Raw genomic sequence first — 27,912 nt, forward strand, 5'->3', positions numbered from 1 at the left:
CTCCTATCTCCCCTCTAATCACTATGGCAACATTTATCAATGCAAAGTCGCCGCAGAGAATGTGTCGAAGCGGGATGAAGCACCCAGAGCCTCCCAGGTATCACCCCTTTTATGAGAGCAGCAGACAACAACATCTCAAAGTACCCATTTCTCTCTGATTTCTTTTAAAAAATCCTCCGCAAAAGAAAAGGGAGAGTCCATCTCCTGCAAGAGAGCACGTTTAATTTGAGTATATTTTCACAAGGAATCACTGTCGCTTGAAGGTATTGTCTCTCTAGAGCAGCCTTTCCCAACTAGTGGGCCACCAGATGTTGTTGGACCACAATTCCCATCTTTCCTGACCATTGGCAATGCCGGCTGTGGCTGATGGGAGTTGTGGTCCAACAACATCTGGTGGCACACTGGTTGGGAAAGGCTGCTCTAAGCCATTCATAGGGAGCTGACATCTTGATAGGGCAGGCCATTTTGGTTTGCATCCATGCACAGAAATCAGCATTTGCAAATGATCTGTTGTGTGTGATTCATTTTTTTCACAGATGCATGGATGCAATCTTAGAAAGAATTCCTGTATTTGAAATTGAAATGCAGCCCACCATTGTGGAGGGTAGGGGACAAGACTGTGACCAGATGTCCTGGGTGGGATGTATTTTCTGTCCTGGTGCTCACTGTGCCCCCTGCTTTTCCTCCCTTCATCTTTGAACTGGACTTGGGCCAATTGCCATTAAATAGGGGACCACTTCAAATAGAGAGCTGTCCTGTGATAGACCTTCAAACAATCCGATGCAAAGTAGGGCCCCATCTGTACTGTCCATTTAAAGCAGGATTATACTACTCTGAACAGTCATGGCTTCTTCCAAAGAACCCTGGGAACTATAGTTTGTTACAGGTGCTGAGATTTATTAGGAGATCCCTAGTGGTTAGAGTGTGGTTAGACAACAACCTGGGAGACCAAGGTTCAAATCCTCACACAGCCATGAAACTCACTGGGTGACCTTGGGCCAGTCACTGTCTCTCAGCCTCAGAGGAAGGCAATGGTAAACCACCTCTGAATGCTGCTTACCATGAAAACACTATTCATAGGGTCGCCATCAGTCAGGATCTACTTGAAGGCAGTCCATTTTTTCCATTTCCATTTCCAGTCATGTAGTGGCAAGTTCAGAAGTGCAGGGTCCCTACATGATACTCACAGACACACACCCTCCCCATTTTTTTATTTTGCTGCTGGGTTGAGAATGAGATCCTCCTTGTTAATGCCTTTCTCCACAACAACAGATGTCCCTAGGAGCCAATCAGCATGAAAAGGCAGAGTGTTAGCTACTGAAAAGAGTCTTCTCAGTGGCTGCTCACCTCCTTTCACTCTGATTGGCTCCAATCAGCAGGAAAGGACAAGGAAGCAAGTTAGAAAACTCTTCTCAGTGGCTATCATATTCCCCTTTCATGCTGATTGGCTCGTAGGACACTGGAGACATTGGGACCCTGATGGGACCCTGCTCCCAAAGAAGTAAAGGGTCTAAGACCCCCTGAGACCCTGGACAACTACACCCCTGCCTATTTCTCTCACAGAGCCACAATTCCCAGAGCAGTTCAACAATCAATCCCTCTTCCCACGAAACTCTAGCTCTGTGAGGGGAAGAGGGGTCTCTTAACAACTCTCAGTACCCTTAGCAAACTATGGTATTATAAACCGGATAAAAATCAACTAAATATATAAATAGTCTGGCCTTTACTCAACATAGGAATGCTTTATCAATAGTGCCTTGCCAATAACAGGAATGGCGAAATCTGTCATTTTCAGCTCTCCAAAGTTCTCATTTTCCCACTTTTAGTGTTTCAAAAAGTGTGAATTCGATAGGTTTGCCTTTATAAATGCAAATGGAATTGAATTTCTCCGCTATCTCTAGTCAATAATCATGGAATCATAGTAGGGTTGCCAGGTTCCTGGCCTGAGACTGATCCTGTAACTTTAGGAGAAGAGAAAGTCAGCCAAGTGCAGGTGTTCTTGCAACCCTGTAATGAGAAAAACCACAAGGTGGAATTCTCCCTTCCCCCTGCACAACTTTTAAAGATGCAGAAGATCTCTTGGAGGCCGGGCCTGGCAACAAAGAGGACTTCTGTATCTTTAAAAGTTGTGCAGAGGGAAGGAAGAATTCCACGTTGTGGTTTTTCTCATTACAGGGTTGCAAGAACACCTGCACTTGGCTGACTTTCTCTTCTCCTAAAGTTACAGAATCAGTCTCAGGCCAGGAACCTGGCAACCCTAAATCATAGAATTGTAGAGTTGGAAGGGGCTTGTAAGGCCATCGAGTCCAACTGCCTGCTCAATGCAGGAATCCAACTTAAAGCATATCTGACAGGTGGCTGTCCAGCTGCCTCTTGAAGGCCTCCAGTGCTGGAGAGCCCACCACCTCCCTAGAGAATTGGTTCCATTGTCATACCGCTCTAACAGTTAGGAAGTTTTATCTGATGTTCAGTCAAAATCTGGCTTCCTGTAACTTGAGCCCATTATTCCATGTCCTGCACTCTGGGGTGATCGAGAAGAGATGGGGTGCATATGTGAGGTTCCATGCTCTGAACTCCCAGCTTGCATTCTATCCCTTTACCTTAGAATCATAGAGTAGCAAAGATGGAAGGGCTCTATAAGGCTATTGTGTCTAACCCCCTGCTCAATGCAGGAATCCAAATTAAAGCATACCCGATAAATGGCTGTCCACAATCGCTGTCTGGGATGTGCAGGGTCCTATGGATTAAATGCCACACACTTTGTTCAGGTGCAATTCATGTTCTTCAACTTTAGGAGGGCAGTCAGCTGTGTCTGCCCCTTGGCTAACTCATTTTACTCAAAAGAACTGGAAGGAATGTAAATGTCATGCTTAGCACTAGTTTTGGAGCTCGATCCAACCCCACTAAGAGAAGGCTGAATTCCCCTAAGGTAGGGAAGAAGATTGCCAACACAGGATTAGGAACTTTACTGTTCTTCTCAGTCAATGAACATCTTGAGATCTGCCAACTTGGGGCAAGGAATCTTCTCACAGCAGGCCCCATTATGCCATCCGTACCTGGATTTCGGTTCAGCAAGTGATGTAATCACTCCTTGTAAATGTCCCTTGTAAATAGATAGAGAAAAGTTCTTCTCCCTCTCTCATAATACTAGAACTCGTGGACATTCAAAGAAGCTGAATGTTGGAAGATTCAGGACAGACAAAAGGAAGTACTTCTTTACTCAGCGCATAGTGAAACTATGGAATTTGCTCCCACAAGATGCAGTAATGGCCACCAGCTTGGATGGCTTTGAAAGAAGATTAGACAAATTCATGGAGGACAGGGCTATCAATGGCTACTAGCCGTGATGGCTGTGCTGTGCCACCCTAATCAGAGGCAGCATGCTTCTGAAAACCAGTTGCCGGAAGCCTCAGGAGGCTTGCACTTGTTCTTGCACTCGGGTCCTGTTTGCGGGCTTCCCCCAGGCACCTGGTTGGCCACTGTGAGAACAGGATGCTGGACTAGATGGGCCACTGGCCTGATCCAGCAGGCTCTTCTTATGTTCTTATGTTCCCTACTTCTATTTTATTTTTTTCTTCAAATGCTTCCTGGTTACGACAAGGGCTGCTTGTGACTTTTTTTAAAAAAAAAAAGATGATGATATGTGAACTATGTAACAAGAGCTCCTTCAAGCTGCAGAGGAATGCTAATTACTTAAGTATATACTCAAAGGCCTCTCCACAGTAATAATGTAAACATGATCTAGTTATGCACTTGGAGGTACTTTATGGAACAATGAGCTGAGTGGCACAAAACATTCTAAGGTTAGTTTTCTAAGGAGGTAGGCAAAGGTTTATTATTGTACAATCAAACCAGATCCCACAATAATCCCACCCATATATACTGTATACCCTATATATCCCCACTCAACCACTTTGATTTGTAGAACTGGCACTGTGACAGATGCCACATGCTACTCATTCTGCATTTGTAAGAAATGGATCTTTTAGTGTGGTAGCACCTACACTTTGGAACTCCCTGCCTATTGACATCAGACAGGTACCTTCGCTGTACTCTTTTCAATGCCTCCTTAAAACATTTTCCTTTATGCAATCCTATCCAGACACATAGATGTTGATGTGCTTTAACCCTTTTTGGCTTATTGTTAATTTTAATTCTCTTTTGAATGCTTTCAAATACCTACTTTTAATTGTCTTTTATTGATCATTTTAATTTATTTATTTATTTATTTATTTTTGCAAACTACTAAGAGGTTTTCTTACAGTCCAGAAGTATATAAATGTTGATTTAAATAAATAAATAAACAAACAAACATTTATATACTTCTAGACTGTAAGAAAATATATATCCCATCCTCCCTCCCAAAAGGAGCCCAGGGTAGCAAACAAGAAGTCATGAAATGCTAAAAACATCTTAAAAACAAAACGTGTTAAAAACAAAATGTCTTAAAAGCAATTCCAATATAGATGCAGACTGGAATAAGGTATCTACTTAGAGGCTTGCTGAAAGAGGAAATAAAGGGTGTAAAACTCAGAGCAGATTCTACTACCCAACTATGCCCACTCTACCTATGAGTTCAGTACTTTGGACAGCTCCTTGAAAGTTCAGACTAAAACTGGAGTGGATTCCACTGCCCCACTGACATGGAGCCACCAGACATGGCCCTCCACCTTGCTGATGCTATGGGAGACAATCTATAATTGCACCTCCTTTACCGCAAAGCCCCAAGTGTCGAACCAGCCTTCTTGCGCAAGGTATTCATTCTCACTGATCCTAGCCAGTCCAAAGTCTGCAACTTTGCAACAGAGGGTCTTGGAGACCAGAATGTTGGCTTCTCTGAGGTCTCTGTGGATGGAGTTCATTCTCTTGATGTTGGCCATCCCTTCGGTGACCTACGAGGGAGGAGAACAATGACAGAATGCAATTGCATGGAATGATTTTGCAGATCAAGGATAAGGGTGCTTCTGTGGTTAATAAATGGAAATGGAAACGGACTGCCTTCAAGTCGTTTCCAACTTATGGCGGCCCTATGAATAGGGTTTTCATGAGGCTGAGAGGCAGTGACTGGCCCAAGGTCACCCAGTGAGCTTCATGGCTATGTGGGGATTCGAACCCTGGTCTCCCAGGTCATAGTCCAACAACTTAACCACTACACCACACTGGCTGTTGGTCCTCTGTAACATTCAGTAAAAAAAAAAAGTGAAATGAAACATTTGGCTATCTGGCTTATATTGCCTATTTTGGCATTATGCAGTATGTAAATTAGTATATTAGTGTTATCAGTGGCAGCTGGTGCCCATTAGGACTGGTGGGGCTGAAGGCCGGGAGCCCAGCAGAGCCCGAGCCAATGATAGGAGGAGCCTGAGCCAATGACAGGCAGAGCCAGCTTATTGTAGTTTTGTCCCCATCCTCTTCCATAATAAATAATAATATTTAATTTGTCTGTCGCCTATCTGGCAAACAGCCACTCTAGGCGACGTACATTAAAATGAGATAAAATACAACAATACAACAATACAACAATATCAATTGCAGTCATGTTAATAACAGTAGATAAAATACTGGACAGTCAATACATATAAAAGCATTTATATTAGCAGCATATGATAGATGGTAAAATCATGAAGATTTACCCTTCCCAAGGACCTCAAAGGCCTGTTGGAAAAGCCACGTCTTCAGGGCCTTGCGGAATACCTCTAGGGAAGGGGCATGTCGAAGGTCACATGGGAGGGAGTTCCAGAGAGTGGGGGCCAACACAGAAAAGGCTCTCTCCCTAGTACCCACCAACCTAGCTGTTTTGGTTGGCGGGATTGCGAGAAGGCCTTGAGTGGCTGATCTAGTTGGGCGGCATAATTGGTGGTGGTGGAGGCGCTCTTTCAGGTAAGCTGGGCCGAAACCGTATAGGGTTTTAAAGGTTAATACCAACACCTTGAATCGGGCCCGGAAAATAACCGGCAGCCAGTGTAGATCAAATAATACTGGCGTAATGTGGTCTCGGCGGCGGCTGTTGGTAAGTAAGCGCGCCGCTGCATTCTGTACAAGTTGTAATTTCCGGGTTGTTTTCAAGGGTAACCCCACGTAGAGCGCATTACAGTAGTCCAATCGAGAGGTGACCAGGGCATGCACCACGAGTGGGAGCTGTTAAACAGGGAGGTAGGGTTGCAGCCTACGTATAAGGTGTAATTGATACCAAGCTGCCCAGCTCACAGCCGAAATCTGAGCCTCCATGGACAGCTTGGAATCAAGAACAACCCCGAGGCTGCGGACCTGGTCCTGTAGGGGCAACTTCACTCCATCAAACACCAGGTCAACATCTCCTAACCCTCCCTTGTCTCCCACAAGTAGTACCTCGGTCTTATCAGGGTTCAACTTCAACCTGTTCCTGCCCATCCATCCTCTCACGGATTCCAGGCACTTGGACATGGTCTCCACAGCCCTCTCCGGTGAAGATTTAAATGAGAGATAGAGCTGAGTGTCATCCGCATATTGGTGACACTGCAGCCCAAATCTCCTGATGATCTCTCCCAGCGGCTTTACATAGATGTTAAATAGCATGGGTGAGAGGATAGAACCCTGTGGCACACCGCAATTGAGAGACCAAGGGTCTGAAACCTCATCACCCAATGCTACCTGTTGGCACCTATCAGAGAGAAAGGAGTGGAACCACCGTAAAACTGTGCCTCCCAATCCCATACTCTCCAGGTGATCTAACAGGATACCGTGGTCTACGGTATCAAAAGCCGCTGAGAGATCCGGGAGGACAAGGAAGGTGAGTTCTCCCCTATCCAATGCCCTCCTCATATCATCGACCAGAGCGACCAAGGCTGTTTCAGTTCCATGTCCAGTCCTGAAACCCGATTGGTATGGATCTAGATAATCCGTTTCATCCAAGTGTGTCTGCAACTGATTTGCCACCACTCTCTCAATGACCTTGCCCAAGAATGGTAAGTTCGAGATTGGGCGAAAGTTGGTTAAAATCTGGGGATCCAAGGAGGACTTCTTTAGGATGGGTTTAATAATAGCCTCATTGAGGGCTAATGGCATAACACCCTGTTGGAGGGATGCATTAACCATTGCCTTGATCCCCTCACCCAATCTCTCTTTGCAGCTCATAAGGAGCCACGATGGGCAAGGGTCATTTAGACAAGTGGTAGGCCTTACAGATGAGAGCACCTTGTCCACATCCTCAGAAGGAAGAGAACATAAGAACATAAGAAGAGCCTGCTGGAACAGGCCAGTGGCCCATCTAGTCCAGCATCCTGGTCTCACAGTGGCCAACCAGGTGCCTGGGGGAAGCCCGCAAGCAGGACCCGAGTGCAAGAACACTCTCCCCTCCTGAGGCTTCCGGCAACTGGTTTTCAGAAGCATGCTGCCTCTGACTAGGGTGGCACAGCACAGCCATCACGGCTAGTAGCCATTGATAGCCCTGTCCTCCATGAATTTGTCTAATCTTCTTTTAATGCCGTCCAAGCTGGTGGCCATTACTGCATCTTGTGGGAGCAAATTCCATAGTTTAACTATGCGCTGAGTAAAGGAGTACTTCCTTTTGTCTGTCCTGAATCTTCCAACATTCAGCTTCTTTGAATGTCCACGAGTTCTAGTATTATGAGAGAGGGAGAAGAACTTTTCTCTATCCACTTTCTCAATGCCATGCATAATTTTATACACTTCTATCATGTCTCCTCTGACCCGCCTTTTCTCTAAACTAAAAAGCCCCAAATGCTGCAACCTTTCCTCGTAAGGGAGTCGCTCCATCCCCTTGATCATTCTGGTTGCCCTCTTCTGAACCTTTTCCAACTCTATAATATCCTTTTTGAGATGAGGCGACCAGAACTGTACACAGTATTCCAAATGCGACCGCACCATAGATTTATACAACGGCATTATGATATCGGCTGTTTTATTTTCAATACCTTTCCTAATTATCCCTAGCATGGAATTTGCCTTTTTCACAGCTGCCGCACACTGGGTCGACATTTTCATCGTGCTGTCCACTACAACCCCGAGGTCTCTCTCCTGGTCGGTCACTGCCAGTTCAGACCCCATGAGCGTATATGTGAAATTCAGATTTTTTGCTCCAATATGCATAATTTTACACTTGTTTATATTGAATTGCATTTGCCATTTTTCCGCCCATTCACTCAGTTTGGAGAGATCTTTTTGGAGCTCTTCGCAATCCCTTTTTGTTTTAACAACCCTGAACAATTTAGTGTTGTCAGCAAACTTGGCCACTTCACTGCTCACTCCTAATTCTAGGTCATTAATGAACAAGTTGAAAAGTACAGGTCCCAATACCGATCCCTGAGGGACTCCACTTTCTACAGCCCTCCATTGGGAGAACTGTCCGTTTATTCCTACTCTCTGCTTTCTGCTTCTTAACCAATTCCTTATCCACAAGAGGACCTCTCCTCTTATTCCATGACTGCTAAGGTTCCTCAGAAGTCTTTGGTGAGGTACCTTGTCAAACGCTTTTTGAAAGTCTAAATACACTATGTCCACTGGATCACCTCTATCTATATGCTTGTTGACACTCTCAAAGAATTCTAATAGGTTACTGAGACAGGACTTTCCCTTGCAGAAGCCATGCTGGCTCTGCTTCAGCAAGGCTTGCTCTTCTATGTGCTTAGTTAATCTAGCTTTAATCATACTTTCTACCAGTTTTCCAGGGACAGAAGTTAAGCTAACTGGCCTGTAATTTCCGGGATCCCCTCTGGATCCCTTTTTGAAGATTGGCGTTACATTGGCCACTTTCCAGTCCTCAGGCACAGAGGAGGACCCGAGCTCCTCAGGTGTTCGATTTTATCAGCAAAGTGCTTTGCCAATTTGTCACAGGAGGCCTTAGACTGTTCCAAGGGTTCCTGAGCAACTGGACCGACCAGGCTTCGGACCACTTGGAACAACCTCCTGGGACAGCACTCTGCTGATGCAATGGAGGCAGCAAAGAATTCCCTCTTTGCTGCCCTCACCGCCACTTGGTAGGCAGCTATTGCTGCTCTAACCTGTGTCCGAGCATCTTCGGAGTGAGACTTCCGCCACTGACGCTCAAGTCGTCTCACCTCCTGTCTCAAAGTACGCAACCGTGGTGTGTACCATGGTGATACTTGAGTTCTGTTCAGGGGGAGAGGACGTTTTGGAGCCACTTGGTCTAACGCCCCGGCGATCCTCTCGTTCCATTCCATCACCAGGGCTTCAACCGGGCGACCTTCAGCAGGTTCCAATTCCCCAAGCGCCGTCAGGAAACCATCTGGATCCATCAGGCGCCTGGGGCGGACCATTCTAATAGGACCTTTTCCCCTGTGGAGGGCGTGCGGCATCGAGAGATCCATCCTTACCAGATAGTGGTCTGACCATGACACAGGGGTAGAAGAATTGGCCCCTAACTTCAGCGCACTACCCTCCCCCCTCAGGAGAAATACAAGGTCGAGAGCATGACCGGCTACATGGGTGGGCTCAGTATTACTAAGGCGTAGTTCCCAGGAAGCCATGGTTTCCAGGAAATCCCGAGGAGCTCCAGTGAGAGTGGTCTCAGCGTGTATGTTAAAATCACCCAGGACTAACAGCTCCGGGGACAACATTCGCACGTCTGAGATCACCTCGAGCACCTCGGCCAGGGAGTCTGCCGTGCAGCGGGGCGGGCGGTACACGAGCAGGATCCCTAAACTGCCCTTCGAGCCCAACCTCCAGTACATACAATCAACAAAGCTAGTCCCACGAAGGGGAGGTCTGGCAAAGAGCAGCGACTCTCGGTAAATAACTGCCACTCCCCCTCCCCGCCTTCCGACCCTCAGTTGCTGTGCGTAACGGAAACCTGGTGGGCGCATAGCCTCAAGAATAGGAGCTGAGGCTGCATCCAACCAGGTCTCCGTAATACATGCCAGGTCTGCACATTCATCCAGGATCAGATCATGGATGGTAGATGTTTTTTGTACTACAGACCTGGCATTACACATCAGCAGCCGAAGGGCAGTAGGAATCCTGCGTCCCCCAGCTTCCTTCTGGTTCTGGACAGACCTGGAACAAGGGATGGGTATTATGTATCTATCCCTTGTTTCTCTACGTTGACATGGTCTGCCCCCAGCACCCTTCCAGCGCCTGCCGCCCAATCTCGTTATACTTTGGCCCCCAACCCTTCCCTCCACTTCCCTCCCTGATTTACACATGCCTCATGCTGAGTTCTACAAGGGGTAACGCTGAAATTGAGGAGGAGGAAACTGACAGGAGGTGCCACCCCTGGGACTGATTTTAAGAAGGCTGGCCGGTGGGGGCTGGTTGAGGGCAGATTGGGTTTGATGTGGCAGCACCCTATTTCCCTAAGGGACCAGCCTCCACTGAGCAGTGTATAAGATCAGAGAGGCCCCTTCCCTGTTGAACTTCAGGTGATTGGTGGAGACTTCTTTTTTTTAATTTAAAAAAATGCGGTGGCCAGATTGCTGATAAGGACCAAGCGGTCTGAGCATATAACACCTGTTCTGGCCCGTTTGCACTGGTTGCCAATATGTTTCCGGGCCAGATTCAAAGTGTTGGTATTGACCTATAAAGCCTTATACGGTGCGGGACCACGATACCTGACGGAACGCCTCTTCCGATATGAACCGGCCCGTACACTACGTTCTGCTACGAAGGCCCTCCTCCGGGTTCCAACTCACAGGGAGGCCCGGAGGGTGGTGACAAGATCTAGGGCCTTCTCAGTGGTGGCCCCCGAACTATGGAACAGTCTCCCCGAGGAAGTACGCCTGGCGCCGACTTTGCTTTCTTTTCGGCGCCAGGTCAAAACCTTCCTATTCTCTGAAGCATTTTAAGCTAAATTGATTTATTTTAAAAATTGTTATTGTATTTGATTTTTGACTGTATTACTAGTATTATTCTGTTATTTATTGTATTTTTATGCTATTTTTATGTTCACCGCCCAGAGAGCTATCGCTAGTCGGGCGGTATATAAATCTAATAATAATAATAATAATAATAATAATAATAATAATAATAATAATAATAATAATAATAATAATAATGATAATAATAATAATAATAATAATAATAATAATAATAATAATAATAATAATAATAATAATGCACACTGTGATAAGGTCTCTACTTAAAAGGCTTGTTAAAAGAGGAAGGTCTTCAGGAGGCGCTGAAAAGGTAACAGAGATGGCACCTGTCTAATATTTAATGGGAGGGAATTCCAAAGAGTTGGTGCAGCTACACTAAAACATAAGAACATAAGAACATAAGAAGAGCCTGCTGGATCAGGCCAGTGGCCCATCTAGTCCAGCATCCTGTTCTCACAGTGGCCAACCAGGTGCCTGGGGGAAGCCCGCAAGCAGGACCCGAGTGCAAGAACACTCTCCCCTCCTGAGGCTTCCGGCAACTGGTTTTCAGAAGCATGCTGCCTCTGACTAGGGGGGCAGAGCACAGCCATCATGTGTATCCACAGTCCACTTCCGATGTGCAGAATGGACCTCCTGATGAGATGATATCTGCAGGAGCCCCCCACCTGCAGAGCAAGTGATCGACTGGGAATATAAGGGATAAGATGATCTTTCAGGTATCCTGGTCCCAAGCAGCATAGATTTAGGATATCTGTCATGCTGATCCCAATAAACTGAGTATCATGCTATTTATTGTTGTTCTTTGGGTTGGGGGATATTTGTATTATGTGTGGGTGCATGTTACATAAACACACACACACACACACACACAAGTCTCCCCATTTGGCCCACAAGGCAAGCCTCCTGCCCTGATTATTGGAGCTTTGCCTACATGGTTTGATTTCAGACTGGGTCACCTGACGTCATTGTGATGTCAGGTGACTGACAGGTGGGCACCCCAATCCACTGGTCAAAACTGGCCCTGTGGGAGGTGAGATAAAGCCACCAGTTGCCTCCAGTTTCCCACCCCACATGTATGTGGATCAACACAGCTGCCTGCATTTTGGACTCTGCTTGGGGGTAAGTCCGGCCCTACCATTAGGTAAAGCGAGGCAGCCTCCACAGGCAGCAGATGCTGACGGTGGTGGCAAGGTGTCGTAAGTCCCCATGTTCACTTGCTGATGGCTTTAATTGATTGCTCAATATATTTTTATTACACAGCCAGCGATTAACCTTTTGTCTGGCTGGGAGGACGACTGATATCTTGTTGGATTCATGATTGACCTTTCCTTGGAGAGAAACTCGCCCCTTTACCTCCAAGTGTCCTGTTCACCTCCGCTTCAGTTTATAAATGATGGTGGAGCAGGGAGAGGGGGAAATGAATTTCCTGCCCGAAGAGCCCTTTGCATTAGTGGGCAAAAGATGCATCATAACCATGGCGATGGGTCTCCCTGGTCCAAGGGTCACTGGGACAACTGTCATTTTCAACTGGTGCATCAGATGTCTCAAAAAGAAGCATATTACCCCAGCCCTTTGCAAAAGAATTAAAAAGGAGGCGGCCTTTAGAGTCTTCTCTATCACAAGGTCTGGATGGATGTGAAAGTTGGACAGTTAAAAAAGAGGACAAGAGAAAAATCAACATTTGAAATGTGGTGCTGGAGGAGAGCTTTGCGGATACCATGGACTGCGAAAAAGACCAATAATTGGGTGTTAGAACAAATTAAACCAGAACTATCACTAGAAGCTAAAATGACGAAACTGAGGTTATCATACTTTGGACACATAATGAGAAGATACGATTCGCTAGAAAAGACAATAATGCTGGGAAAAACAGAAGGGAGCAGAAAAAGAGGAAGGCCAAACAAGAGATGGATTGATTCCATAAAGGAAGCCACAGACCTGAACTTTCAAGATCTGAACAGGGTGGTTCACGACAGATGCTCTTCGAGGCCGCTGATTCATAGGGTCACCATGAGTCGTAGTTGACTTGAAGGCACATGACAACAACAAAATCACACGACTCCCTCTCCCCAAGAATCCTGGGAACTGAATTCCTTGGGAAGAGGGATTGCTAAACCACTCTGGGAACTGCAGCTCCATGAGGGAAATAGGCCTCTCCTAACAACTCTCTGCACCTCTCACAACCTACACTTCACAGTATTCTTTGGGGGAAGCCATGACTAAATAAAGTGGTATTATATGATTTTAAATGTGCAGTGAAGATGGGACCAGGTGTCCTGTCTACAGGGGTGTAGTCATCCAGGTTCTTGGGGTGTGTGTCTTAGACTCCTTCCTTTTTTGGGAGTAGGACCCCTATGTCACCAGCATCCTACAAGTCAATCAACGTGAAAGGGGAGTGTGTTAGCCACTGAGAAGAGTCATCTAACATGCTTCCTTGTCTTTTCCTGCTGATTGGAGCCAATCAGAATGAAAGGAGATGTGTCAACCACTGAGAAGACACTCCCTTTTCATGCTTTTTGGCTCCTAGGGCTCTCTGCTATTGTGGGAGGTGTAAACAAGGACCTCATTCTCAACCCAGCAACAAGAAAAGGGGGGGAGGGGTGTAGCTGTGATTGTCATGAAGGGACCTGCACTTCTGAAGTTGCCACTGCACTACTGGCTGGCTGTGCCTGCTCAGCTCACATCCACATATATTTAGAGCACAATTATACCATTTTAACAGCCACAGAGAATCCCAGGGACTGTAGTTTGTTGACCTCACAGCGCAATGCTCCCTAGCACCATTAACAAACTACAGCTCCCAGGACTCTCCGTGACTGCTAAAGTGGCATCGTAGTGTGGAGGGGACCTCAGTCTGCTGTCTAGGTGCTCACTGTTGATGGACAACTTTGAGGCTGCTCTCCTTCCTTCGCCTTTTAAATTGGATGGGACAGCTGTTCAAAAAGAAGATGTCTTCAGATAGAGGGCTGCTCTCTGTAAAGACAGACACGTGGACACCCTACCTGAGACTTTCAGCTGAGGGTTAAACATCTGCTGTTCCCTCACTGGGATGTTCTTCCACTGACTGGAATATGATTAATGGAGAATTTTAGCAGAAAGCCCAGTGAAATCAAGGGGAGTTTGCCCTGGATTTGATTGAACCTTCTGGCATGGACTGCATAGAGCTCAAAGTGTGATAGGATGGGGAGGGACCACAGGAACACAAGAAGATGACTTATATTGAGTCAGACCATTGGTCAATCTAGCACAGACAGTATTGTCTACACTGGCTGGCAGTGGCTCTCCCAAATTTCTGACAAGAGTCAGTTTTACCCTTAGCGGCAGATGCCAGGAATTGAACCTGAAAGTGGTAGAGCATACATGCGAAAGGTCCCAGGTATCACCAAGCAGGGCTGGGAAAGACTCCAGCCTAGAGCTCCTGCCAGTCTGTGTCGACACTACTGAACTAAATGGACCAATGGTCTGACTTGATATAAGGCAGGATGCTGTGCAACCAAGCATCTTGAGACACCTTACCTTTGCTGTTATGATGAAAAGAGTTCATCTAGGCAGCCTAGTGCAGCCTTTTCTAGTTGTGGTTCTCTAGTTGTAGTTGTGGGACTACAACTCCCATCAGCCCTGACCATTCGACATGCTGGCTGCGGCTGATGGGAGTTGTAGTCCCACAATGTCTGGAGGATACCAGGTTGGGGAAGGCTGATCTGATCGGAGGTGGGGCAGGATCATCCACATGATTCAGCATAATAGTCATAGGATCCATTCTAATGTTAGTTCACCACATTTGAGAGTCAGCTGTTATGCCTGAATCAAATGACTTGGAAATAAGTACACAATCGCTAAAGACAGAATCACGAAAGACACTGAACGCTTCCCAAATTCAACCTTGTTTAACCTAGCTGTAGTTAAGCAATGACTTTATGTCTTATTTCAAAGGGGTTTTCCCGCCAGACTTCATTTATGAAAGCCCCAAAGCTCACAGAACTTGCTGGACCTATGTTCCTTTACTTCGAGGAAAAACTAACTCTGTTTCCTTGAATGAACGAAATGTACTGCCTTCAAGTCAATTCCTACTTATGGTGACCCTACGAATAGGGTTTTCATGGTAAGCAGTATTCAGAGGGGGTTTACCATTGCCTTCCTCTGAGGCTGAGAGGCAGTGACTGGCCCAATGTCACCCAGTGAGCTTCATGGCTGTGTGGGGATTCGAACCCTGGCCTCCCAGCTGGTAGTCCAACACTCTAACCACTACACCACACTGGCTCTCTGCATTACAAAAATTATGCTTTGAAACTCGACTGATATTATTGGCAAGTCTGTATTGATCCACTCAGTATTTATTTTAATTTATTGCATTTCTCTGTCCACACAGTTTAGGAATCTGTCCAAATTTTGACAAAAAATTGTCAACAAATATGGTAAATAAAACAATGGCCCACAGACTGGAAGAGTCCAATATACATCCCAATTCCAAACAAAGGGGATCCCAGGGAATGCAGTAATTATCAAACTGTTGCCTTAACATCCTATGCAAGTAAAGTAATGCTCAAGATTCTACAACGAAGGTTCTTACCATATATGGAGCGAGAAATGCCAGAGGTTCAAGCTGGATTTAGAAAGGGAAGAGGCACCAGAGATCATAATTGCAAACATACGTTGGATAATGGAACGGAACAATTCCTATATTGACCATTAGGTGATGTCCATGTGTACAGTCATCTTTTCAATTGCTCAAAAAATGTGTTTGGAAGAAACAAATTATTGGCTTCACAGAATTCAGTAAGTCTTTCTCCTGTTTCATTTCTGTCTCCTAAGCCCCATTTCCCCACAATTCCTAGTTCTTCTCTGTTCCCTACTTTTGCATTCCCAACCCTATGAAGCAGTGACCTCCAAAAGCATCTGTCATGAACCACCCTGTTCAGATCTTGTAAGTTCAGGTCTGTGGCTTCCTCATGGAATCAATCCATCTCTTGTTTGGCCTTCCTCTTTTTCTACTTACTTGACAGTAAGGGCAGTTCAGCAATGGAACTGACTGCCTAGGGAGGTGGTGGGATCCCCTTCGCTGGATGTCTTCAAACAGAGGCTGGACAGCTATCTGCGGGAGATGCTCTAGCTGTGGATTTCCTGCTGTGAGCAGGGGGTTGGACTCGATGGCCTACAAGGCCCCTTCCAACTCTATGATTCTATGATTCTACTCCCTTCTGATTTTTCCAGCATTATTATCTTTTCTAATGAATCATGTCTTCTCATGATGTGTCCAAAGTATGATAACCTCAGTTTCATCATTTTAGCTTCTAGTGACAGTTCTGGTTTAATTTGTTCTAAGACCCAATTATTTGTCTTTTTTGCAGTCCATGGTATGCGCAAAGCTCTCCTCCAACACCACATTTCAGATTCGTTGATTTTTCTCTTATCAGCTTTTTTCACTGTCCAACTTTCAAATCCATACATAGAGATCGGGAATAACATGGTCTGAATGATCCTGACTTCAGTGTTCAGTGATGTTGTTGTTGTTATGTGCTGTTACGACATGTGCTCTTGGGAACCTGAGTGTGTGCATTTGCCACCCTCATGTCCCATGAAACACACCTCCTTGAGAGGAGGGGATCTTTTGCTAGGGATAAAAACAAGCGCTTTGCCCTGAAATGTGCTTAAATGGTGTAGATATTTAACCCAAGAAATGCAGGTCCAAACCAAAATAAAGCAAAGCTTGATTTTTATTGAGAGAAAGAGTAGGAAAGCATTACAGAATTACTTGGGTGTGTGGCAGCATTTATCATTAATATCCTAACCCATTCATAACTTTAAACTAAAGAAATAAAAGGACCCTATTACTATAAGAGGTGAAAGGTAGGAGAGTTTACCTATCCTATGCCCGGAATGGGCGGTTGAATACAGCTGAAGCTATGTGGAAGAGCTCTGATCCAAAACCAGGAAGGAATCTCTTGGTCTCAAGGTTTTTGCACCGAGACCCAGAGTCCCCCCGGTTCTGTCCCTGCAGTCCTTGATGCATTCCTTGAGAGCGTCGTACACGTGTGTCGGAGCTCTGGAGTTCCTCAGCCCCCCCTTTTTCTCTTTCTTCCTCTCCTTCCCCCTCCTTCTAACTTCAAGCCTCGGTTTTAAAATACTTTTTTCTTCTCTCCCCCTCCTGCCAAGGAGGGTATGAAAGTCTGGTGATATTGTGTATGTGTGTGTGTATCTCTAACTGACCCTGAAAAACTAAGGCTCCTAACAAACAATGGGATTCACTGTGGGTGAGGGAAATTTGCCAAAGAACAAGATAACAATTATGCAGAACATTTATGCCGTAGCTTTAGTTTGTATCTTAATTTCTGCCCTTGTTACTCTTCGCACAAAACCTCGTGGGAAAGCATAACCAGCCATACCATTAGGTGTGGGGTGTGGGGTGGGAATTGTAGTTTAGCAGGCTCCATGGCCTTGCCTCGTAACAATCTCCCCCCATTGGAAAGCATCTGTATATACTTATTCAGATGTCTTTTCACACCTTAGACTTCTTAGTCTTGCCCTTGGCTCTAATGCTTACTTCCCTCTGGTATATCTGTGCCATTTGGGATCGGATCCATATTACAAGGGCCATTAAGAGGAAGACCAGAATTATTTGAAATATCAAAATCACCACAATGGGGTGCATTATAAGGGTTAAACCTCCTTTAGCACCTTCTCCCCAGCCAAAGAGAGAATCCCACCATCTATGTTCCCCTATCTTTTTAATCTTAGCTGCGATATTAGTGATTGCATGACGATCATGTGTTATCTGGAGTGTAGCTTGCTCTCCCATTTGTTTAACTGCTTCTAATTGTTTCTGTAACATAGGATGAGAAAGTAACTTCTGGAGATCAGCTAGGCCGTAACCTAATGCAATGGGTTTGAGGTGTTGAAACAAATCTGGATTAACTAATATTCTCTGGATCGTCCATACAGGGACTTTAAATGAAAAATCACATCCTACTATTTCCTCAATACCACAAAAGCATCTGTTGATATATCTTAGCATAGGTTGTATATAATACTTATCAATAACAACATAATCACAAAATGTTCTAAGGAACATGCACCCATGTCCAGAATATACAATAGTTGAACTTGATTCATTTCTTAGCATGAAAGAGCAATAAGATACATTAATCATTTTGAGAGAAAAGCAATCTTGATGGGATTCCAAACTATCATCTTCACAAACAAATCCTAGATTCTTATGGTGTTGACATCCATTCACATTAATTGTTACTCATCTTGCATACTTAATTATAGCCCACTGGTGCACTTCCTGGGCATAAAGAACTAAATCTTGATCTACAGTGATTCCCAATGGAATAACAGGATAAACAGTAATAATTTCAGATGCTTCTACCATTACAATAAACAATCTTAATGCATGATTTTGCCTATCATATGTGGCATTGACAAGGCTCCACCAATCTTCCAATTTTCTTTCCCCCTTGGACACCTGATGTCGAATTAAGGACCTAATTTCCCTGGGTATGAACCCACTACCTGTCATGTGGATAAGTTCCAAAGCCACTGTATGGGCCCAGTTCTGCATTTGGGTGCATGTAATGGCCAAGGAAATATTCTGTTGTAAGGACTGCATGGTGTTTACCATGTCATGATTATCTTTTTCCATTCCCTGTTCCCACATTGGGAGTAAGCTTGCTATAATTTTAGGAGTTTCTGTAGCCTTATCCAGCGCCCTGTTGATAGGTTCTGTTATTTTACTTATTTCTTCAGTGGTATAATGCAATTTGTTGGCTAATATTTCAATACTGGTAGCATCCAAAAAAGCAGCTCCAGTTCCCAGCTACCCTGACAAATCCCGCTTATTTCTCTTCCCATTCTCTCCCTCCCATAATTTAACCCAATTATCCCATCCCCTATTGCTCATCTCTAAATAGGATGCACAGACAGGGAATTCCTTTGCAATATTTAATTTCTCAAGTGAGACTACCACTTCCTTAAGTGCAGTCCCTGGTTTTATCAATAATTTCTGGGGGTGGTTCAATTTAATCACATGAGATCCAACAAGAGGGCTTCTCAAATGGCTTAATTCACTTACCTTTTCAATAAGAGGATTCAATATTATGATTTTCTTAAATGACAAACCTACTTCCAACCTGTAAGACCCTGGTGTGCTATATTTCTCAATAATAGAAACATAACCCATTGACTTAAAAGGAATATGATATTGTCCATAATGGCAATACTTTTCCTGGATTGGCATTATCCAGTCTGGAGGACCAACAGTATGTATTTTGGTCACATCCATAAGGCCATTGAACCTCTTCCAATGCATTATAGTTCTGGGAAATTTTTGCCCTTTTGATGAAATCAGGACAAGAGACAGTTCATCGGTGGTTCTTCTTTTCTTGGCACTTGCCATAAAAATCTGGAAGTGCAGAGGTGATCCCTCCCCCCAAGTGACCATAGAAATCCATAAAATGTTGCAAAATTCTTCATGTATCATGTCGCTGCCTTGGGACATTTCACCAAATCGTGGGGTGCAAGAAATCTTGGTGTCAACAGAAGAATCATGGCAAAAATGAACTTGCTGCTTCTGGGGACCTTTGGTGCATTTAATTAATCATGACTCCTCACAAGCTGCACTCTGTGAGACAGGTGGCTGATGGAGGATATCTTTTTCCAACGTTGTCTCCTGGAAGCATTACTTAGTAACCCTGGAAATCGACAGGCCATCTCCACCTCTGGGTCCTGATAACAGATCCAAGCATTTGTGGGGATGGGCTCGATGTCAGTATTCTCCAGGACACCTGCTTTCCACTCTGCACGTGCTCCTAAGATTCCACATATCATCAACAGGATAGTGGGCATGTTCTGGTGCTTTAAGAAAATAACACAGAAATTATTCTTTTCCCTCCCCCGCCCATAAGTCAATCCATTAATTTGCCCCAGACGTTCCTTACCTACCACAAATAGTCACTGACTCTTGAACCTGTTCACTGTTTTTCTACATATCTCAAACATTGTCTACATCATGTATGCCTCAATCTTAAAACTACCCTTGTTCCTTCATATTCTTTCTTCTTTAATCACTTGCTTGGACCAGCAGAGCAAATTTCTTAAAAAAAAAAACCTGAACAATTGCAACCCTGGGAAAGAAAAAACAAAACATGCATATTGCACCATTTAAACTGTGCCCATTGAAGAATACCATATTACTGTACATCTTGGGCAATGAAGTCCTGAATTTGGGATGCATGCACACAACTAGGACTGGAGGGAGAAAGCACATCAGGTGGTTTGTCCTTCCACTGCTTGGCTACAAGAACTTGTACCTTCAGTGAGGCCCGAAGAAAATATTTAGTCCTGCAGGCATCTTTGTCAGTGTCTCTGTAAGTCTTATCCTCATGTCTTTGTCTGTCCACCGTCTGAATGCACTTTCCCTGTTTCTTACCATGGTTCATCCAATGTCTGTAACCATTGGACTCTATTGGCTTACCCACATCTTCCCATTTCTTAGACTTGGATTTGCTTACAGGATCCTTTACTGCTTTTGTGTCCAAATCTTTATTGTGTAATGCATTTGAATCTGAGATTCCTTTCCCTAATTTTGTGCTTAATTCTGATACATGTGGGATCTTCCTCTTTTGGATTTCTCTTGCTGCAGATGCAAAACAAAGCACAGTCAGTAGCACCAGCATATAACATTCCAAATACAATTGTGCTTCCATTTGTACCATGTCAGGGAGTTTCACCAGTGAACACCCTGTTTGCAGAGCAATTGCTCTGGGTTCCTTGTTACTCAACTTATCAAGGACTGCATGCAATAACACATTTGCATCAGTGCCTGAATTTGCACACACAAAGTGTGACAATGAAGAAAGCAACTCCCTGTTGGAATCAGGGCTTTGCAACTTGTCCATTTGCATGCAGATGGCATCAGAAACCAGCTGCTGTTTTGGAAGCCAAATTGTATTAATTTTCAAAGTAAATTCAATGCCTGGATAGACTCTTCCTGAAGCTAGAGGCTCTATACTTTGAGTCTTGTTTTGATCCAAAGGCTGTTTGCCAGCAAGAGATTGTTCCTCAGGAAAAGAATACCCAAGGGAAGCATTCAAATCAGTATTTTTCCCATGGAAGTGGGCACATCTTGTGTGTTTTCAAGTAACTCTGAAGCATTTAAGCCAGGGCCTGCACTTTCAGAATATGCTTTTGTATGTTCCCCTTTAAGAACATTAATAGGACTTTGCTCAAAGACAGGAGCCCTCCTGGTTTCAACTGTTTCTTTTTCCTTTTGTGCCAAAGAAGGTCTTGCACTGTGATCCATGACACCCTGTTTTAGGAGAGAATCACCTCCCCCCGTAGCTACAGAATTTGTACCAAAGACCTCTGGTTTTTGCAGGCTGGATTCATTCGAAAAACCCAAGCCTGGTTTTCTGGCCACTGTTCCCAGTTCCCAAGTGGTGGCCTCCACATTCATTCTGCCCCACAAAGCTGGCGCTAACATTGACACAGTTGTGACTGGAGCAGCAGGAACTGGGCAGCCCTAGGTTCGATCATGAACATCTTGTATGGCCTGCCTCTGCTCTTCTGAGCGAAGCTGGATAGGAGCAGTAGGAGCAAGGGGGGCAGTAGGGGGGAAAACAGAAGCAGAGGGGGAGGGAGCCTGTGTCTGTGCTCTCTTGTTTAAAGCATTCAGCAAAACTTCAGTGGGTTGCTTGTGAAATTGATCCATATTTTCTCCCAAATTTCTAAGCATGCACCAAAGGTGATTACGGAAGGGATCCCCAAAATCCACCAGTTCATTCCCCTGTTGGGTTTGAGTAGGGCCTTGATGGGAGGGAGAAAAGTTGCTGTGATTGTTGCTGGAGTTATTGAACCCAGATCTCCTGTCTCCCCCCGTTGATGTGAAATTACCCCGATTGGAACCAGGGGCTAAAAAAGGGCGATAGTTTCCTCTTCCCTGGGCCCCCCGATTTGCGTTGGGTACAACAGATGAATGAGGCCCCTGACTGGTATATGTGACAGTTTGAATTGGCTCAAGTTGAACCTTCTTCGGTGTAGTGGCAGCTTTTCGCCCCCCTCCAACCTCTCGAAGGAGCTCAGAGACTTGTGAAATAGCCACACTCAATTCTCGCCAAGTAACACCTTCAAGATCCATTCTCCCTATTGCTAACTTCGTTTGAGCATTTAACCCCATGTGTACAGCTTCCAGAAATTCTCTGTCATTATACTCATACTGGCCATCGTCCCGAAGCCTGAGATGCTCTGATAAACGTGCAAGGAATTTCTTCCGATTCACATAAACCTCTGGGCTTTCCCCTACACCTTGACTCTCCATAACATATGCCTTTAACACATTCATCCCCGGCAACAGAGCCTTAATCACAATTCTCATCCAATCATAAACCTGTCTTGCATTCTCCATTCTGAATGTTGCCTCAATGGACGCTGCATCCTGCTCCGTGGCACAATATCTTGCCACTTGCATTAAATCTTGAGCATCAGTAGTAGAATACATCTCATCTGCCCTAGTTAACCACGTCAAAGCTGTGTCTTTGTTCAGAGGACCCAAACTATCAGCCACTGCCTTTGCCTGGGGAGGGGACCAACGTACAATCTCTTGGACAATTTTATTACGAGCCGGTCCCATCCCAGTGGCTTCCACCACAATTTTCACTATCATGGGTGCAACTACCTGTGACTCCTTCCATTCAGGATTTAAAGGAGCAGATGATACAGCCTCTTCCAGGAGGGGGGGAAGAGAGTGTGGAAGGCCCCATTCCTCATCACCATCACCTGAAACATGCATGACTGTGGCCACCAGTCCCTGTTGAACCTGCAACTGTCTTTCTAGTTCTTATTTAATTTAATTTAATTTAATTTAATTTAATTCATTAATTTAATGAATTTAATTCATCATGGCTAACATTCAACCGTTGCTCTCGTGCTCTAACCACCAAGTGTTCAGCTGTTAATTTCGCTCTGGTACATTCATCCTTTTCTTTTTTCAACTCCTTACGAGCTATTTCAGCCTGAATTAATGCATCATCTCTCTCCTTCTCCATTTGTCTTAAAGAAGAAGCCCACCTGATTTTTTCTGCTACCATATTCATTCGTTCACGGCCAAAATTGTCACAATCATTTCTCCATCCTTCATTCAAATCTACCCGTTCCCTTTCAAAAGCCTCTTCTGCCTGCTCCAACTTACTCCTTGCCTCCTGACTTTTCTTGCGTTCTTCCTCTAACAAATCTGACAAATCCTGACATGCATTATAAAGTCCCTAAGCGGCTGCAGCACTTTTCTTTGATTTGGAAGGCCTGTACTTTTTGCAATATTCCACATAGGCCTCAGTCATGGTTTTCATAGGGTCATCTGTCTTAAAACAATCATCATCCCACACGCACCTTCCTTTCTTAATCAACCATTTCTCTATTTTCGATAGGCACTCTACTGGACTCATAAAGCGTTTTATTCCCTCCATGGCTACCACTTTAGAAATCTCCAACACCAAAAGCCAAATGCAAAGAATAAGAAAGAATAAGTTCAGGCATGAGCCACCTTCAAATGCCACATTCCCCAAATCAAGTCACTCATGAGTTAAGCTGTTGTCACCACATTTCCCCACTCACTTTTAAAACAAGAGACAGCAAAACATAGTAAGAAATAAAAGGAAATCACACACATTCCAGACACATTCAGAACTTGGCTACCTGTTTCCCTGGATTGCAGGACTGTTCACATGTTACTTTGTTCCTGCAACCCTTGCTGCCCGCTTGATTCTCCACCAGTCTGTTACGACATGTGCTCTTGGGAACCTGAGTGTGTGCATTTGCCACCCTCATGTCCCATGAAACACACCTCCTTGAGAGGAGGGGATCTTTTGCTAGGGATAAAAACAAGCGCTTTGCCCTGAAATGTGCTTAAATGGTGTAGATATTTAACCCAAGAAATGCAGGTCCAAACCAAAATAAAGCAAAGCTTGATTTTTATTGAGAGAAAGAGTAGGAAAGCATTACAGAATTACTTGGGTGCGTGGCAGCATTTATCCTAACCCATTCATAACTTTAAACTAAAGAAATCAAAGGACCCTATTACTATAAGAGGTGAAAGGTAGGAGAGTTTACCTATCCTATGCCCGGAATGGGCGGTTGAATACAGCTGAAGCTATGTGGAAGAGCTCTGATCCAAAACCAGGAAGGAATCTCTTGGTCTCAAGGTTTTTGCACCGAGACCCAGAGTCCCCCCGGTTCTGTCCCTGCAGTCCTTGATGCGTTCCTTGAGAGCGTCATACACGTGTGTCGGAGCTCTGGAGTTCCTCAGCCCCCCCTTTTTCTCTTTCTTCCTCTCCTTCCCCCTCCTTCTACCTTCAAGCCACGGTTTTAAAATACTTTTTTTCCTCTCTCCCCCTCCTGCCAAGGAGGGTATGAAAGTCTGGTGATATTGTGTATGTGTGTGTGTATCTCTAACTGACCCTGAAAAACTAAGGCTCCTAACAAACAATGGGATTCACTGTGGGTGAGGGAAATTTGCCAAAGAACAAGATAACAATTATGCAGAACATTTATGCCGTAGCTTTAGTTTGTATCTTAATTTCTGCCCTTGTTACTCTTCGCACAAAACCTCGTGGGAAAGCATAACCAGCCATACCATTAGGTGTGGGGTGTGAGGTGGGAATTGTAGTTTAGCAGGCTCCATGGCCCTGCCTCGTAACAGTGCCTTCAAGTCGATTACGACCTATGGAGATTCTATGAATCAGCAACCTCCAAGAGCATCTGTCATGAACCACCCTGGTCAGATCTTGTAAATTCAGGTCTGTGGCTTCCTTTATGGAATGGTACATTGTTTTGCATGCTTATTTTCAAGTAAATATCTTTAGCCTTAGGACAGCAGAAGCAAACCCTATTCTAGGCCTGTAGTCAGAATGGCACTATGAGACCTTGGGTTGTAGTGGACAGCACGATGAAAATGTGGACCCAGTGTGTGGCAGCTGTGAAAAAGGCAAATTCCATGCTAGCAATAATTAGGAAAGGTATCGAAAATAAAACAGCCAATATCATAATGCTGTTGTATAAATCTATGGTGCGGCCGCATTTGGAATACTGTGTACAGTTCTGGTCGCCTCATCTCAAAGAGGATGTTATAGAGTTGGAAAAGGTTCAGAAGAGGGCAACCAGAATGATCAAGGGGATGGAGCGACTCCCTTATGAAGAAAGGTTGCAGCATTTGGGGCTTTTTAGTTTAGAGAAAAGGCGGGTCAGAGGAGACATGATAGAAGTGTATAAAATTATGCATGGCATTGAGAAAGTGGATAGAGAAAAGTTTTTCTCCCTCTCTCATAATACTAGAACTCGTGGACATTCAAAGAAGCTGAATGTTGGAAGATTCGGGACAGACAAAAGGAAGTACTTCTTTACTCAGCGCATAGTTAAACTGTGGAATTTGCTCCCACAAGATGCAGTAATGTCTACCAGCTTGGATGGCTTTAAAAGAAGATTAGACAAATTCGTGGAGGACAGAGCTATCAATGGCTACTAGCCATGATGGCTGTACTCTGCCCCCCTAGTCAGAGGCAGCATGCTTCTGAAAACCAGTTGCCGGAAGCCTCAGGAGGGGAGAGTGTTCTTGCACTCGGGTCCTGCTTGCGGGCTTCCCCCAGGCACCTGGTTGGCCACTGTGAGAACAGGATGCTGGACTAGATGGGCCACTGGCCTGATCCAGCAGGCTCTTCTTATGTTCATATGTTCTTATGTCCTTATGTTCTTAACACTACACCTGCACAGAGATTAAGAAATCAGAGTTAGCAGGGATGTAGACACAGCTGGAAAAACCCGGAATGTGGTGGTAGGGAGGGAATGTTAATTGTGTGTTAGGATGGGTGAATCTGTCCATTTTTGTTTCTCATTGTTCCATTCTTTAGTTCTCCACATTTCCCCATCAGCCTGTCATTTTTTTTTTTTTAAAAAAAGTCGTCATGAAAATTTGTCAGCATTTTAGAGTGAATTTCTCCTAGTGCACCCATGTTTGTGTATCATTTTGCCTAATATGTACATTTTTGCAAAGCAATTTCTCCTAATATAATGCATTTTGGATGGGGTTTTTTTGCAGATATATGCATTCTTATGCACACGTTTACAGCAGTATATGTATTTTTGCACCTATTACTTGGCTGGAGAACTGCATTACAAAATTTGGAGAAGTGAAGGTTTTAAAGGATGGTTGTGCTTTGATTTGTGTATTGTTTCAGAAAGTGTGGATTAGGTAGATTCACCTTTAAATGCAAACTGCATCAAATTTATCCCCCATCCTCATTTGTGCCCTTCACAAGTAAAGTAATGGTCCTGTCCCACCCGTGCACACTTTAGATGGCCATGCCTATTAAGACAAGGGCCTAAAATTATCTACCTGTACTGTTGGCACTTCCAAACAAATTAATGAATTAACATCACAAGGGAACCATGTATTCGCCTACTTTTGCTGTGTGTGTAAATGTTTTCATCAACATCCCATTTAGATCATCTGCCCAAAAACAATGGTGGTAGCAAGGGAAAAGCAGGCCTGTGTTTTCTATAAAGATTTATTTCTCAGTTGAATTCTTTCTCTAAAAAGATTCCCCCGGAATAATTGCAGGCTTGCTGTTGAACTTGCATGAGTTGCCAGAAAGCATTTAGCATGCTGAAAAATTACCCAATAACTCAAATTACATTTTAATGCGTTTGCATTGTGATGTTCCCAGAGTTCATTCCTGGCCACATTCCCAGGTGGACAAGAAGGTGGTTTTGCTTTACCTTGTTCTCTTAGAAGAAGATGCTTGAAATATTTCTGAATTCAGCCATAGTTCTAAATGTGTGACTTTGAGATAGTGCTGAGTTCCACTTCCCTGTGCTTGTGGGAAGACAACACAGTGTTCTTTTAAATGACCGTGGTGCAGGTGAGACTGGAAGCCTGCTGTCCTAGATCCAGTTTTAGTTGTCTGTTTGGCAAACACCCAAATCGCTTATTGACCAACTGATGGATTTTGGGTGAAGGACTCATAGCTCAGTGGCAGAGCATCGGCTTTGAGTGCAGAAGGTCCCAGGTACACTTGCATCTCCCAGTAGGGCTGGAAAAGAACCCTGTTCAAAACCCCAGAGAGCCACTGCCAGTCAGTGCAGACTATATAGAGCTAGATGGGCCAATCTAAGGTAGCTTCCTATCTTCCTATGCATGAGTGAACGGGATGTTGCTGATCTAACTCCAGAGACAGTGTGGTCATACCTCAGTCTTCACATCATTTCAAATGCAACACTTTTCACTAGAGCAAGGGCCAAACTAGATTTACGCAAGAGAGATACACAAACAGTCTTGCTCATTTTTAACTGAAAAGCAGCCATAGAAGACTGCCATGGGGTTGCATAACCCTTCCCCCTCCTTGATTTTTCACCATCCACTCAAACTGAGCTCCCTAAGCAGCTGGTTTCCCTCTAGGGAAAAAGGTACAGGAATCCTCTCTCTGTCCCCCCCACCGATGGAAGAGTGGTCTGGGTGGGCTCCTTTTTGAGTGGGAAAACAGCTGGAAGGGGAAAGGGTTAAGTAGCTCCTCCTGCGGCTCCTTTTTCACTAATGAGGGCAACATCCAAGGCTACATTCCACTGGGCCGTAGCTCAGTGGTAGAGTACCTGCTTTGCATGCAGAAGGTCCCAGGCTTAATCCCTGGCATCTCCAGGTAGGAATATCTCCTTGGTGAACCCCTGGAGAGCCACTGCCAGCCAGTGTCAACAAAACCAAGCTAGATGGAACAATGGCCTAACTCAGTATAAGACGGCTTTAAATACATAGGTAGAGATTGTTCATATACCACACGTGTGATGTCTAATGTGGCCCCCACTTCACTTGACACATTTAGCTTCCAGGTGATATACGTAGAGCAATAAAGTGGTTATATATTGGCCGGGGCAGCTCACTTACTGACACACAAATAACCTCCAAAATAGATTACTGCAATGTGCTGTACATGAGACTGCCCTTGAAGACGGCCCAGAAACTGCCAGTGGGCCAGAATGCAGGTGCCCACATGTTAAGTAGGGCAATGAGGGAAAAATCACATTATCTTGATCCTCAAATCCCTAC

General features: G+C 44.7%; 1 protein-coding gene across 1 annotated transcript in view; it reads left to right on the plus strand.

Annotated features, from left to right (window-relative positions):
- FAM167A (family with sequence similarity 167 member A) overlaps nt 1–27,912 on the plus strand; it is a 44,596-nt gene that overhangs the window by 6,556 nt on the left and 10,128 nt on the right. The window lies entirely within an intron of this gene.

This window comes from Rhineura floridana, chromosome 4 (assembly GCF_030035675.1).
Source record: "Rhineura floridana isolate rRhiFlo1 chromosome 4, rRhiFlo1.hap2, whole genome shotgun sequence".
Lineage (NCBI taxonomy): Eukaryota > Metazoa > Chordata > Lepidosauria > Squamata > Rhineuridae > Rhineura > Rhineura floridana.